Source organism: Nannospalax galili, unplaced genomic scaffold, assembly GCF_000622305.1.
Source record: "Nannospalax galili isolate Female #2095 unplaced genomic scaffold, S.galili_v1.0 scaffold914, whole genome shotgun sequence".
In the NCBI taxonomy this organism is placed as follows: Eukaryota; Metazoa; Chordata; class Mammalia; order Rodentia; family Spalacidae; genus Nannospalax; species Nannospalax galili.
Window position 1 is genome coordinate 887,966 of NW_008335360.1, and position 14,774 is coordinate 902,739.

The following is a 14,774-nucleotide window of genomic DNA, read 5'->3' on the forward strand; positions in this document are numbered from 1 at the left end:
TAGAAGATTATATAAGTGTAATAATTCATCTGTAAACCTAGAAATGTACAGCCAATTTTGAAAGAGATGTACCCTAGCTCAGAAAAATGTTATTGAATAGGTTAATGATGTTGTAATGAAATCCTTCTTTTAATTAAAAAAAAAAAGGCAGAGGTAGTTTCAAAACCCAGACTAGCTAAGCACCCTACCGTAGATTGCTAAGTCCCCTACTCAAGCAGTCTATCCACTGCCACCTTCCTCTTCTGTGACTCCTGATCAGCCTGACAGACCTGCCCAACCAGGACCTGGTAAGTCAGAACCCACCCACCATGTCTCTTGTCCACTTTCACCCTGCACCATGCCAGCTTTGGACTCAGTCAGGCTCCAATTCCCCAACCTCATTGCTGGATTAGCCTTTTAACCTAGACTAGCTAAACTCGCTAGCATAGAACCCACTGGCTTCTGATCTGTCTGACACAGACCAGCCCTCCTACTAACCTGAGCAGCCTGCCTACTACCCTATGGCACCACCCACAAAGACCATTCTACTACCCTGCAAGAACCTGAAATACACACCAGTTCACTTTCCATACCCTAACAAATAGTAACCAAGCTACCTAAATATTGCAAACAGAACCAAAATTAAATTAAATAAAAGCAGAGTAGAAGTTCCTACTGGACACAAAACAAACAAAGAACCTCCACATGCCTGAATGTCAATACAAAAACAAATATTATGAAAAACCCAATAGTCCTACAGCAATGTACTACAATGAAAACCGCTATTAGAAACTCCAGGATGCAGAATTGTTAAGAACAATGTTAAACATGGTCAAAGAACTTCAGGAAAACATAGACAAACAACTCAAAGAACTCAAAGAGGAAAGGCATAAACTTTGTGATGGAAGCCCAACAATATAAATATTCAGCTTAATTTAGTATAAAAAACAATTCAAGACTTGAAGAGAGTTCCAAAAAAGGACAGAAATAGTGAAGAAAACCCAAACAGAAATAAACATACGATTGAAAAACTCAAAAAAACAATTAGAAACAACAAGAGGAAGCCTCATAAGCAGGATGAATGAAATGGAAAACAGACTATCAAGACTGGATAATAAAGTTGAAGTTCTGACACCTTAAGTAAAGACTATGTAAAATTCAAAAACAGAAAAAACAAAAACCCCACAGGAATGGAATACTTAGGAAATGAGGAACAACATGAAAAAAACAAATATATGAATTAGAGGCGTACAGGAAGGAAAAAAAAAAATCTCAGGCCAATGGCACTGAACACATCATCAACAGGTGTCGGGGCTGCCTGAGTGTAGCCACACCCTGGGCCTATGAGTTCCAGAGCACTTCCACAGCCTGACCTAGAGTCGGCCCACATGTCCGGTCACTTTTGATTTTCGCCAAGATGGCGCCTGACACAGGTCAAGGGGGAGGGATGGGAAAACTCATCACAGACATAGGATTAGCTCCACCTGGCCCTGCCTCATTCCTGGTGTACAAAGGGAGTGGCCCCTCAGCCCATAGGTCTGCGACACCAGAAGCAATTGTCATTCATGGCTCAAACTTCCGGCCGTGAGACTTTGCCTTTAAATATCTGTGCCTGCTGCAATAAAGCGTGTTCCTGCTCTGACTTGGCACCAGGCTCTGTGTGTTCCTTTTGAGCCATCCACTCACCATCCTGCTCAGCCCTGAGGGGAAAAACAGATTATTGACTGGCTCCGAGGATCTCTCTTTTTCCCTCCCTGCATGTCGGAACCTGACAAACAGGATCATAGAATAAAACTTCACTAAATCAAGGAAAGATTTGCCTATAGATATTCAAGAAACACATAGAACACCAGTTGGACATGACGAAGACAGAAAGTCCCCACGGCATATCATAGTAAAAACATTAACTGTAGAGGAACAGAGAGAGGTATGGAAACCTGTTAGAGGAAAACAAGTTACATATAAAAAGGATGTAAAAGAAAACCTATAAGAATTACAGCTGACATTTCAATGCAAATTATGAAAATCAGAAGAGCCTGGACGAAAGTATCCCAAGTTCTAAATGACCATGGGTGGCTACCCTGAATACTTTATCCAGCAAAATTATCTATCATGGTCCAAGGGGAACAGAAAATTTTCATTACACAAATAGGATGAAAGAAATCATGTCCACCAAGCAAGCTCTACTGAGAATACTTGAAGCAATAAAAAGGACAGAAGAAAGGAATGCGTATACACAAGAGGCTACAGAAATGGAAAAAGAAAAATATAATAACAAAAACAAAAATAGGGACACAAACACAAATAAATTAAAGAGACACTATCCAATACACATTTTTCAATAATAACACTAAATATAATGGCATCAACTTCCCTATGAAAGGACACAGACTACTGGAATGGATCAAGAAAAAAACCCATCTATTTGTTGTCTTCAAGAAACTCACCTTACCTTCAAGGATAGACACTATCTTAAGGTGAAAGGATAAAATTATTCCAAGCAAATGATTCTAAGAAGTAATCAAGTGTTGTAATTCTAATATCTGAAAAATTAGACTTCAAATTAAAACTAATCTGAAGAGATAAAGAGGATTGATTCATTCTAACCAAAGGAACAATTGACCAAGAAAATATTACAGTCATAAACTTATATGCACCAAACTCTGGAGCATCTAGTTTCATAAAAATGGTGCTCCAGAGAGTACCATTAAAAGAGAGATTAACCCCAACTCAGTAATAGTAGGTGACTTAATACCCCACTATCTTCAATAGATAGCTCAAGCGGACAAAGAATAGCCAGAGAACATCTGAATTGAACAACATCTTACATGAAACAAACCTAACAGACATCTACAGAATATATCACCAAAGCACCAAAGAAGACACATTCTATTCAGCAGCCTATGTAAGTTTTTCCAAAACTGACCACTTTCTGGGACATAAAACAAATCTCAACAAATATAAAAAATAATTGCAATAATTCGATGCATTCTATCATATCACAGTGCAACAAGGCTTATAATCAACATCAAAAAAGCTCTAGTAACTACACGACATCATGGAGATTAAATAGTACACTCTTAAATGATGAATGGGACAAAGAAGAAATTAATAAAGAAATAAAAGTATTCCAGGAACTAAATAAAAATGAGAATACAATGCAAGAATTTCTCTGGTACACTTTAAAAAGCAGCCCTAGGAGGGAAGTTTATAGGTTTTAGTGCCTAAATTAAAATATCAGAAATAGCACATATAAATGACTTAAAATACAATTCAAGATGCTTTAAAGGCATGACCAAACCACCCCCAAACCTAGTAGATGAGAATAAATAACAAAAATCAGAGCAGAAATGAATGAAATAGAAACACAGAAAACAATACAAACAAACAAAGAAACAAACAATGAACCTAAGAGCTGGTTATTTGAAAGGTCAAATAAGATAGATACACCCTTTGATCAGTTAAGCAAAAGGAACAAAGAGAAATCCAAATCAATAAAATCAGAGACAAGAGACAAAGGGTAAAAATCAGCACACACACACACACACACACACACACACACACAAATCCAGAGCATTGTAAGGGAATACTTTAAAATCTACAGTTCATTAAATTCCAAAATTTAAAAGAAATGGATGAATTTCTAAAATCACGGACAAAATGAAATTTAAACCAAGAAGAGATCAACAGCCTAAATAGACCCAGAACAAATAACAAAATTGAAACAGCAACACAAATCCTCTTGACTAAAAAAAGTCCAGTTCCACATGGCTTCACAATAGAATTCTATGAGACACTGAAAGGAGGTTGACAACCAATACTGCTTAAATTATTCAAAAATATAAAAACAGATAGAGAACTTCTGAGCTCCTTCTATGAAGTCAGTATCACTCTAATACCCAAACCAGGTAAAGATACAACAAAAAAGAAAACTGTATGCCAATATCCTTAATGAACATAGATGCAAAGACACTCACCAAAATACTTGCAAACCACATACAGACACACAACAAAAAGATCATCAACCACCATCAATTCAGCTTTATTCCACAAATGTAGGAATGCTTCAGTATTTATAAATCAATAAATGTTATAAAACATATAAATGGACTTAAATACAAAGACATCATACTTATCTCAGTAGATTCAGAGAAGACCTTTGACAAAATCCAGCATAAATTCATGTTAAAAATCCTAGAAGGAATTGGTCTGGAGGGAGCATACCTCGACATAATCAAAACTATACACAACCAACCCATAGCCAACATTCTAAATGAAGAAAAACTGGAAGCATTTCCATTAAAATCAGTAACCAGACAGGGTTCTCCACTATCTCTACTCCTTTTCAATATAGTGTTTGAAACTCTTGCAAGAGCAATGAGACACGAGAAGGAAATTAAAGGAGTATTAACTAGAAAAATAGAGGTCAAATTATCTCAATTTGCAGGTGATATGACATTTTATACAGGAGAACCCAAAAATTCCACTAGAAAATGGTTAGAAATTACTAATACTTTCAGTAAAATGGCAGGTTAAAACATCAACTTACAAAAATCAGTAGTCTTTCTATATAATACAAGCAATCAGACAAAACACTCATGGAAATCCTCCCAATCACAATAGATTCACAAAATATGTAGGTATAAACCAAATCAAAGACATTAATGATCTCTACAATGAAAGTTTTAAATTCCTACAGAAAGAGATAAAGGAAGACACTAGTAGATGAAATTACCTACCATGCTAATGAATTGGTAGAATCAATATTGTGAAAATGACCATTGTACCAAAAGCAATTTATAGATTAGGTGCAATTCCAATAAAAATACCCATGACATTCTTCACAGACCTTGAAAAAAATCATCGTAAATTCATATGGAATTACCAAAGACCTAGGAAAGCCAAAATAATCTTGGGCAAAATGAACAACGCTGGGGGGATCACCATACTAGATCTCAGATTTAGTTCTAAAAACCTCATGGTACTGGCACAAAAATAATCAGATCAATGGAACATGATAGAAGACCAAAACATGAGTACATGCAATTTCAACCACCCAATATTTGAAAAAGCTGTGACGAACATACAATGAAGGAAAGACAGCATCTTCAACAAATGGTCCTGGAAAAACTAGATCTCCACCTGCAGAATGAAATTGGACCTCCACCCCACTCCCCCAACACAAACATCAACTCCAAATGGATCAAAGACCTCAATATGAAATCAGAAACTGCTAGAAGAAAATACAGGTTGAACCCTCCATATAAGCTTAGGAAAAGACTTTCTAAATCAGACACCAGCTGCTCAGGCATTAAAGCCAACAATCAGTTAAGTGGGGCCTCATTAGAGTAAAAAAGTTCTGTAAAGCAAAAGAAACAACCATAAAAGGGAAGCAGAAAAACACTGAGTGGGAAAAAAATTTTTTATCAACTACACATTTGACAGAGGATTAATTTCCAGAATATACAAAGAACTAACAATACAAAAAACAAGAAAATTAATGGCCCAATAAAAAGATGGGCTAGAGATCCGAACAGAGAGTTCTCAAACAAAGAAATAAAAATGGCTAAAAAGCACCTTAAAAAGTCTCAACATCCCTAGTATTTAGAGAATCACAGATGAAAACTGCTTTAAGATTTTGTCTTACTGCAGTCAGACTGGCTAACATCAAGAGAACTAAGGCTCCAAACATTTGTGAGGATGTGGAGAAAGGAGGATGCTTATTAACTACTGGTGGGAATGCAAACTCATGCAACCACTATGGAAAACAGTGTAGAGGACCCTTTAAAAACAAAAAATGAACGGAACATACTAATCATCTTTATGCTGTCTTCCCCATTGGCACTCTCCCATACCCCCCACTGGAATTCATGCATTCTGTCATTTGTGTTAAAGCCTATCAAGTCAAGTTAGTGTCTCCAGATGTCTCTCAGTGCAAGTTTATCCACTGAGGTATAGTTAGCCTACATAGAGTCCCTCCCTTTAAGAAGATCAGTTCTTCCTCATACAGCAGTAATCAGCTGCCAATAGCTTTTGACTAAGATAAGGACCTGTTGCCTATTTCTACAGTTCTGTGCTGGATTTTTGTCTGCTTTTATGCATAGGTCTTTTACATGCTGATACCATTGCTAGAAGTTTATATGAGCAAGCTTTGAGGAGCCTGTAGGACTCTATTTCCATGTGGTCATGCATCTCCTCCCTGGCTCTTAAAATATTTCTGCCCCCTGTTCCACAATGGTTCCTGAGCCTTGGGTGAGTATAGTTAGTCTCTACACTTTGGCCATTTATGTACTTTTGTGTTCATGGCCCTCTATTGCATGAGGGAACTTCATTGATGAGAGCTGATGAGAGTTGAGAGATAAATTAGTTTTCTCTACTCCTTGGTCCATTATGTTCCATGAGATTAAGGTATAGATGTTGCATTGTAGATGTGTCATGTAGACTTAAGCAATTCACAGACCTGTTGTAGAACTCTTTTATAATGTCTGTCCACCTCAAAAGAAGCTTCTTTGATGAGTGGAGACTGGGATACTTGTCTATAAATATAAAGGTCCATATTTTGCACACAGTAAGAAATTACATTTGTCTAGGGATATGACAGCCTTGGGGTTTTCTCTAAGGTCTATGACCTCTCCAGCCATACTGCATTTAGCTATTTTTTTCAGTACCACAAAAGAGTCTTCTTCCATTGAGTGGACTTCAAGTACAATTAGGTAGCTGTTGATTATCCCCAAGATAAAAGTGCCCCTACTGCTCCAATATAGCTTGTTAGTCTAATTGTTGATGTGATTATTAGGCCTTAAATCTGGGGTTGGACCATCGATTGATGTTCTCCCTTAGCAGCTGTGTAGTGTTCTCTATAACCATGAGGGCTAGCCATCAGGGGAGGTGGCTTCCAGGTCAGTTCCAGCTCCATTGCTCCAAATCCTGTTTCCAAATTATGTCCTGTCTTCAACAACAGGGATGTACCTTTAAGTTCTGGGAGGCAATCAAGGGCAGTGACAATAGCCTTTATCATTTTGGGAGTTTCTTGGACTAACCTGGCCAACATTTTGAAGGAGATTTCTCCTGTCCAGCACTGTTTTTTGCTAAGTACCTTCAGGTATACACATGTACTCATGTATAGATATTGTGTGTGTAATTGTTCAGTAGGTTTTTGGACTAATACAGTTCTCTCTGGGGTGTGTGTGTGTGTGTGTGTGTGTGTGTGTGTGTGTGTGTGTGTCACTATTTCATACAGAACATCCCAAACAATCTTATTCATCTTATCTTTACACCTGCATCCCAAATAGCACCCTCCCATAGCCTCCTCCAACCCCTGGCCACTGGAGCCCATATACTCTGTCATTCCTTTTACTGTCCACTGTGTTATCAGCGTCACCACCCGTTCCCCAGTGCAAGTCCATCTGCTGAGCCTTGTCGGCCTACCTAGAGTTCCTTGTTTTAGGAAGATAAGCTCTTACTCAACTAGGAATAATCATTTGCCAACATTCCTTTAGGTAAGATTGGTGTCTGCTGATTACTTTGCCAGATCTATGCTGGGCTACTGTCTGGGAGTCTCTTGGGCCACCCTGGTCAACAACTCAAAGTAAGGTATCTCCTGTCTGTTTTTTACTTTTATTTTATTTGCACACATTTTTCCTTCTTTTATATAGGTTCCCCATATGTGGGCATATGGCCCACAGAGGCCACCATGTTAGTTCTTGGAACAGAATCTGGGTCCTCTGCAAGAGCAGCCAATGTTCTGAACCACTGAGTCATCTCTCCAATCTGTTTTTTAAATACTTTGTATTTTATTATTTTTCATTTTTTGTGTATGCATGTATTCCCTACTTGTGGGTACATAGACCTGTGTTGTGCAATGCTCGTGGAGATCAGAAGATCGTGTTGTATCCACTGGAACTGGGGTTACAGACAGTTGTTAGTCTCCACATGGGTGCTGGGACTTACACCCAGAACCTCTGCAAGAGTAACTAGTGCTCTTAACTGCTGAACCACCTCTCCAGCCCCCTAGTTTTGTTGTTTTGAAACAGGATCTCACTATGCAGCTTTGGGCTGGCCTGGAACTATGTAGGCCAGGCTGGCCTTGAATTCACAGAGCTCTGAGTGTCTTGACCTCTCAAGTTCTAGAATTAAAGGCCTGCACCACTACAATCAACTGTCATTTTTTTAAAAGGTCCAGTTAGCATTTATGTTTATCCTACCATCAGATTTTTTTTATTCTGTCATGCTGAATCTTAAGACCACTAAACTATTGTGGTATATGATTGCTTTCTACAAAATTTAAAAATTTATTGTGTTGTTTCTTGTTGCTAAAAGTTAAGTTCATTATTTCAATTATTACTTCTAAGAGCTTGCAACTCTGGTCAGGGCAAGAGGTCCTTTATCAGTTTTTCTGCTTTGAATCAAAGGAGAATTCTGGTACAAAGAACAATTTAAACTACTTTCCCCCCGATCACCTTCTCTTTCAGGGTATTTGAGAATGGAAACAACAAACAGGTGAAATATATCATCTTTGATGTCACGGTCACATAGGATCCATGGTTCTCTAGGGTTTTCATTTCTCAGTAGTATCTCCTGAAGAAATATTTATCTTCTAATGGTTAATGAAGTAGGAAAAATAATTTTGCCTATCTAATAAAGATCAGATGATATTCAGATGCTTAGTGGGCAATTTTTTTATAATTTATTTATAGATATAATATAGATATATGTATGACTGTATGGCTATATAATCATAAATTCTGATACAAGTTAGGAATTGATGTCTTTCCTACTCATATCAGAGAAAAATACATTATTGTTTAGTGTTTTCTTCATTTCTTTGTTCATGGTGATAGGGATTATTCTGAGCCTTGTATATGCTACTAAAGTGTATTGTCACTAAGCTAAGTATCCCGTCTGAATAATGCCTTATTGCACAGGGCTGAAGATAGGGATCAGTTGTTAGACTGTTTCTTCAGCATATAGGAAACCCTGGAATCTATCATCAAAAAACAGGCATGGTTGTGCATACCTGGTGATCTTAACACTTAGGGAGGTAGAGGCAGGAGGATCAGAAGCTCAGGTTCATTACTGACTACATATTTAGTTTTAGGACTTCTTAGACTACATGAGATCACAACTCAAACAAGAAAAAAAAGTTAGAGAAATTTATAAATGGTGTGAACTAATATTTAATTTTAAATACGTTCTAGGTCTAGCGCAGCTTAATTTCTCAGCCCATGTTACACCTACTTCAGCTTCATAAAGAACGAAAAAGGAAAATAGCAGTGGTTTAATAACATGAACAAATCCCTGACTATAAAATTTTAATTTCCACCAATGAACTTGTGAATATTTCATCATCTATCAACATGAGTATCTTGATTGAAACCGATGTGACTGGTATTTCTCAACAGAATTTTGACCACCCACATTCAACATCCTATGTATTATCCTGTTATCCTTAAGGTTCTTCTCAATGAAACTGAGTAATCTGGTAAGTAGCTTAACCCATGTTTTTCATCAATTATTCTGTATTCATATGAGCTATCATGTTTAAATAATGATTATGTGTCCAGTAGTAGTATTTAAAATATGAGTTACTAGAGGTTGGGGAGATGGATCAGAGAAAAGCACTTGCCATGCAAGGATGAAGCGTGGATTTTGTTCCTCTAATACCAGTGTATGTGCCTGACAGGTTTGACAGCATCCCTGTCTCTCATTGCTTGGGAGGCAGAAACAGTGGATCATCTTAGTAAGCTAACTAGGCTTCCTGGATTCAAATGAGAGACCTTGCCTTAGTACATATAGTGAGAACTTATCAAAGAATATACCCAATATCAATCTCTATCCTCCACACATGACATATGAGCACATAAGTGCACCCTTGCCTACACACACACACACACAAACACACACACACACAAACACACACAAAAACACACATACCACATACACTGACATAAAAATATAAACTAGGGAGACTAGGTTTTACTTCATATTATAGGAGCTTCTGACTTCTTGTAAGTCATGCTATACAAGGAGATAACTCTTTATTGGGGCAGATTGGGGTGCTGTGGATTGAAATTAGGACCTCACACAAACTAGGCAAGAGGCTTACTGCAGGATTATATTCAAAACCCTAATCTTTTTTTTTTTTAAGAAAAAGTGACTCCAAGTAGGAAATTGTAGCTTACATTTAAAGAACACGGCACTAATGTTTGCAGTTATTAACAGTTTTCCAGAGTTTAAACACAGACGTAACCAATTTTTTAAGTTTACAATATTTTGTAATTTAACAGACTGTAACCTTGGATAGGGCCCTGAAACTTTCATTTTCTTTGGATCTCTATTCAACTAACTCTATTGGAATTTGATTTTCAAATATCACTATTTTGTATGAATGAATTCTATTTCAAATAAGACCTGATCTCAACTACTTTTCAGTGAAGAAATTTCATTATTTTGACCAGAAAACAACACCTCCTAATTGTCTTCTATTTTCTTACAATAGTTCATTTACTCAGTTATGTAATTCCTATTAGTAGCAATTGAAAGAAAACAAAAATTTTCATCAGGAACAAGATAAGTAAACTTCATCTTAATATGTTTTTGGAAGAATATTAAATTATTTATGTACTCTCATACAGAAATTGATTCTTCTCAGAAACAAAAAAAGAGGGTCTATAGAATTTTAAGATTTGTAGTAAATTGTTATCAGGTTTAATAGCTGAGAAATAGTGCATTATGAATGAGCACTAAAATTATATGCTCATATATATTTATGAATAGAAAAAAATTCTACAAAACATAAACTTGTTCTAAAATAGCCTGCCAACAATAATAAGGAGTTGAGTAAGGAATTTCCTTAATATATTATTTCCCCAAAGTTTCAAGAGGCTGGGGAAATGGCTCAGTAGGTAAAGTGCTACTGTGCAACCAAGAGGGCTTGAGTTCAGATTCCAGTACCCAGGTAAAACTAGGTTGTGGTGGCAGATGCCTGCATCCTGGGGCTGGAGGGCAGTGCTTGTAGAGACAGGAGGTTCCTGAGACTTACTGATAAGTTGACAAGTAAGCCTGGCCAATGCACAGATGTCCAGGTTCAATGAGAGATTCTGTCTCAGAAGATAAGGTGGAGTGCAGTAGAGGGAGACACACATCTTTGACCTGCGACCTCCACATGTACATACACAGGCAAAGTCATTGCACATATGCACAAGCAAACACAGGCACGCACACACACACACACACACACACACACACACACACACACACATACACGTTTCCATATTTGCCAAAATGTGATTTTCTTGTGTTGAAGCCTTCACAACTTGCTGTAATTTTCTCTGAATAAGTATGGTTTTCTGAGAACTATTCATATGTTAAAAGAAAATTCACATCAAATTTTTCATTTTCATTTTTCCTCTGAAAAGTTCAGGGTATTTAGATAATTCAACGGATCATGCTGGAGTTGAGTATGGTGTGGAGTCTGCCGGTGTTTTCACTGCCGTGGAGAAGGCCAGGGCCCACTTAAAAGGCAGGAGCAAAAGGGCCGTCATTTCTTCCCCTTCTGCTGATACTCCCATGTTTGTCATGGACGTGAACCACAAGAAATATGATAACTCCATCAAGATTGTCAGCAACGCCTCCTGCACCACCTACTGTTCAGCCCCTCCTGGCCACAGTCATCGATGACAACTTTGTTGAGGGACTCATGACCATAGACATTCCAGAGCTAAACTGGAAACTCACTGGCATGCTTCGGTGTTCCTAGCTCCAATGTGTCCATGGCGGATCCGACCTGCCACCTGGAGAAAGCTGCTAAATATGAGGACATCAAGAAGGTGGTGAAGCAGGCATCAGAGGGCCCCTGAAAGAGCTTTCAGGACTAAACTGAGAACGAGGTTGTCAGTCCTTCCTGTGACTTCAACAGCGACACCTACTCCTCTGCGGTTTATACTGGGGCTGTTACTGCCCTCAAGATCAGTTTGTCATATTCATTTCCTGGTATGACAAGGAATTTGGCTACAGCAACAGGATGGTGAACTTCATGGTTCACAAACCCTCCAAACAGTAAGAATCCCTGAATCCCCCATTCCAGCAAGAGGAAGAGAAAGGCCTTCGGCTGGAGGGGGGCGGGGTCTCTGCCCCAACTCAGTCCTCAGCAACTCAGTATCTCCCTTCACAGTTTCCATCCCAGACCCCTAGAAGAAAGGAAGGGAATTAAGGAGCCCTATTCTGTTGAATACCATCAATAAAATTCACTGAACCTCCCCACACCCCATAAAAGAAACACTCATTTCTTTGTGTTTGTTTTAGGTCTTTTAAGATAAGATCTTACTCTTTAGTCTAGGTTGGCCTTGTATTTGTGTCAATAATCTTTCATCAGCCACCCAGGTGCCAGCAATTACAAATATAAGCCACCACCATGTGCAGATGAAAAAATTCATTTTTATTTGAAGTTTTGATTTCCAGAATTTAAGAAAGAAAAAGCATTCTGAGAAATTATTATAATAAAATTAATGTAATAAACAAAAATCAACTTGGCAGAGGAAAGGGTTTTTTTTATAGTTCCTAATCACAATTTATCATTAAGAAAATAAAGTCAGGAATTCAAGCAATAATAGAAATGAAATCATACAGAAACTTTGCTTACTGGCTAGCTTCCTTTCCTGTCATATGCTCAGCTGGCTTTCTTATAGAGCCCAAACTACCTATTGAGGTCTGTACTGTTCACAGTAGGCTGAGCTCTCTTGCATCAATCATCAACAAAAACAATTTCCCATAGCCATGGCCCTAGACCAATCTGATGGAAAAAATTCTTCAATTGATCCTCTTTCTTCCCAGTTTACTCCAATTTATGAGAAGTTGCTCATAAAAACTAACCAGTTATCTTAACATTTTTCAAGCTCACCTTTTCCTCTTCATATAATTGAGTAAAATATAATATAATTTGTGTTAAGCATGACTCTGGAAAATGCCTTCTTTGAGAATTTATTTAGTATATTGGAAAATTTTTTATCTTAAGTTTACTTTCAAAGTCCCAAATGAATGAGATTTTGGACACAGCTCCAGCTGGAAAGAAGAGGCTCAGGTGTCTCCTTGATTCTTATCTTTCTCATCAAAATGTTCACATTCGTGGGTTTTAACAGAGCCCTCAGATTTAAAACACTTCCAGAAAGGTAATGTCAAAATGAAGCTTTTGCACAACCCCTTGGTTCTCTGGTGAATTAAGCAGGAGGGAGCTACCCTCACACTCTGCTCTGTCAAACTGAAATTTTCTCTGAACTATCATGTAGAAATTTGACTTCCAGCTTCTGCTTAAAGAAATGCCTTGATGTTTCCAAAGTCAGTGCGTTCTCTAAATCCTACTGGATGCTGCGAGCAGTTCTTGCTGGAATTCTTCAAAAATGTAGTGAGCTTAAGATGTTATACTAATAAATATTTCATTGTTTTCAGCTGTACCTTAAATAATAAATGGCTGGTTTGTTCAATTTTGGTTTCTTAACATGAAGCCTATTTTTGTCCCATTATAAAGAAGGCTAGTGTAAGATGACTTTTCTCTCCCCATATCTCTACAGAATTGTGTATGGGTTAAGAATCAGCAATTTGTTCAATTTAAATGTTCTGTTTTGGTTATTAACTTGTGGTGTTTATGGGAGAAATAGGGCTGAACATAATCATTTTTAAGGAGATAGATCCCAAACTGTGGGATTCTTATGGTCAAAATGAAGTTACATAAAGATAGGCTGATGTATTCAGAAGAATCTCTAACTTAAGCTGATCAAATAAGAGCAGTGAAATTCTAATCAGTTATGACTATTAAATTGACTGTATCAAAATGTGATAAGGATATTCAAGCAGTGTTCATAAGAAACAGTGAAAGGGCTAACAACCTTCTGTAACTACAGTTCCAGGGGATCTGATACCCTCTTCTGGTTTTGTGAACATTATACAAAACGGTGAGAAACCCTCCCCTCGACTTCCTTAATTTAACTTTTTAGTTCCTCCTCCTTGTGTAGTTGGAGCCTACTGGTTGGTTGAGAGGTTGGCTGACTCTTCCTGCCCCTCCTTTCTTGCTGATAGCAACAGTCAACAAGCTTAGCTGTGATGATCCTAGGGAAGTGGGTGCAAAAAACTTCAGAGGAAGGCATCTGTCCTTGGTCTGCCTATCAGAGGCAGTCCTATGCAATATAAACCTACAACACTGCAACCAATAAATTTAACATATTTCATTTGACTCCAAAGATGAGAAAAAAAAATACAACTGAGAGACTGTAGTACAAACTCTAACAAGATTACACTAGTTTGTGTTTCTTTGTTTGGGTTTTGTTTTTGTTTTCTTGTGGGTCTCCCTGTAGCCCCAGGTGACTTAGAACTCACCATGTAGACCAGACTGGCCTCAGTCTAATGCAGATCTACTTGTCGCTGGCTCCTGAGTGCTAGGATCCCAGGAGTTTTGCTTAGGTAAAATTTGACTTTATTTCTTTCTTTTTGCTCTATCTTCCATGTGAAGAATTTGTTTCTATAAGTGGGAAGGATTTTTTTTTTTGGTGTTTATGGAATTAAGTTGCTCCAGACCATATTACCTAAACTATAAAATGCTTCATTAAAATGCATTTGTCATATGTGATTAAGAAAACTGTATTTTAAAATAGCATGAAAAGAAAAAAAAAAAAAGAAGGCTGTCATCTACTGTACTAAAAACTCAAGAACTACATGGTCTCCCAGTTTTTAATAGGGAAAAGTGAATCTTGACCTGAGAAGGTGGCTTCTGTGGCATAAGTTTCATAACTTAAAATATGACCTTT

The 14,774-nt window shown here is 37.6% G+C and overlaps 1 pseudogene; it reads left to right on the top strand.

Moving 5' to 3' along the window:
- Positions 1–1,396: 1,396 nt before the first annotated feature.
- Positions 1,397–12,040, top strand: LOC115069805 (annotated as a pseudogene).
- The last annotated feature ends 2,734 nt before the right edge of the window (positions 12,041–14,774 follow it).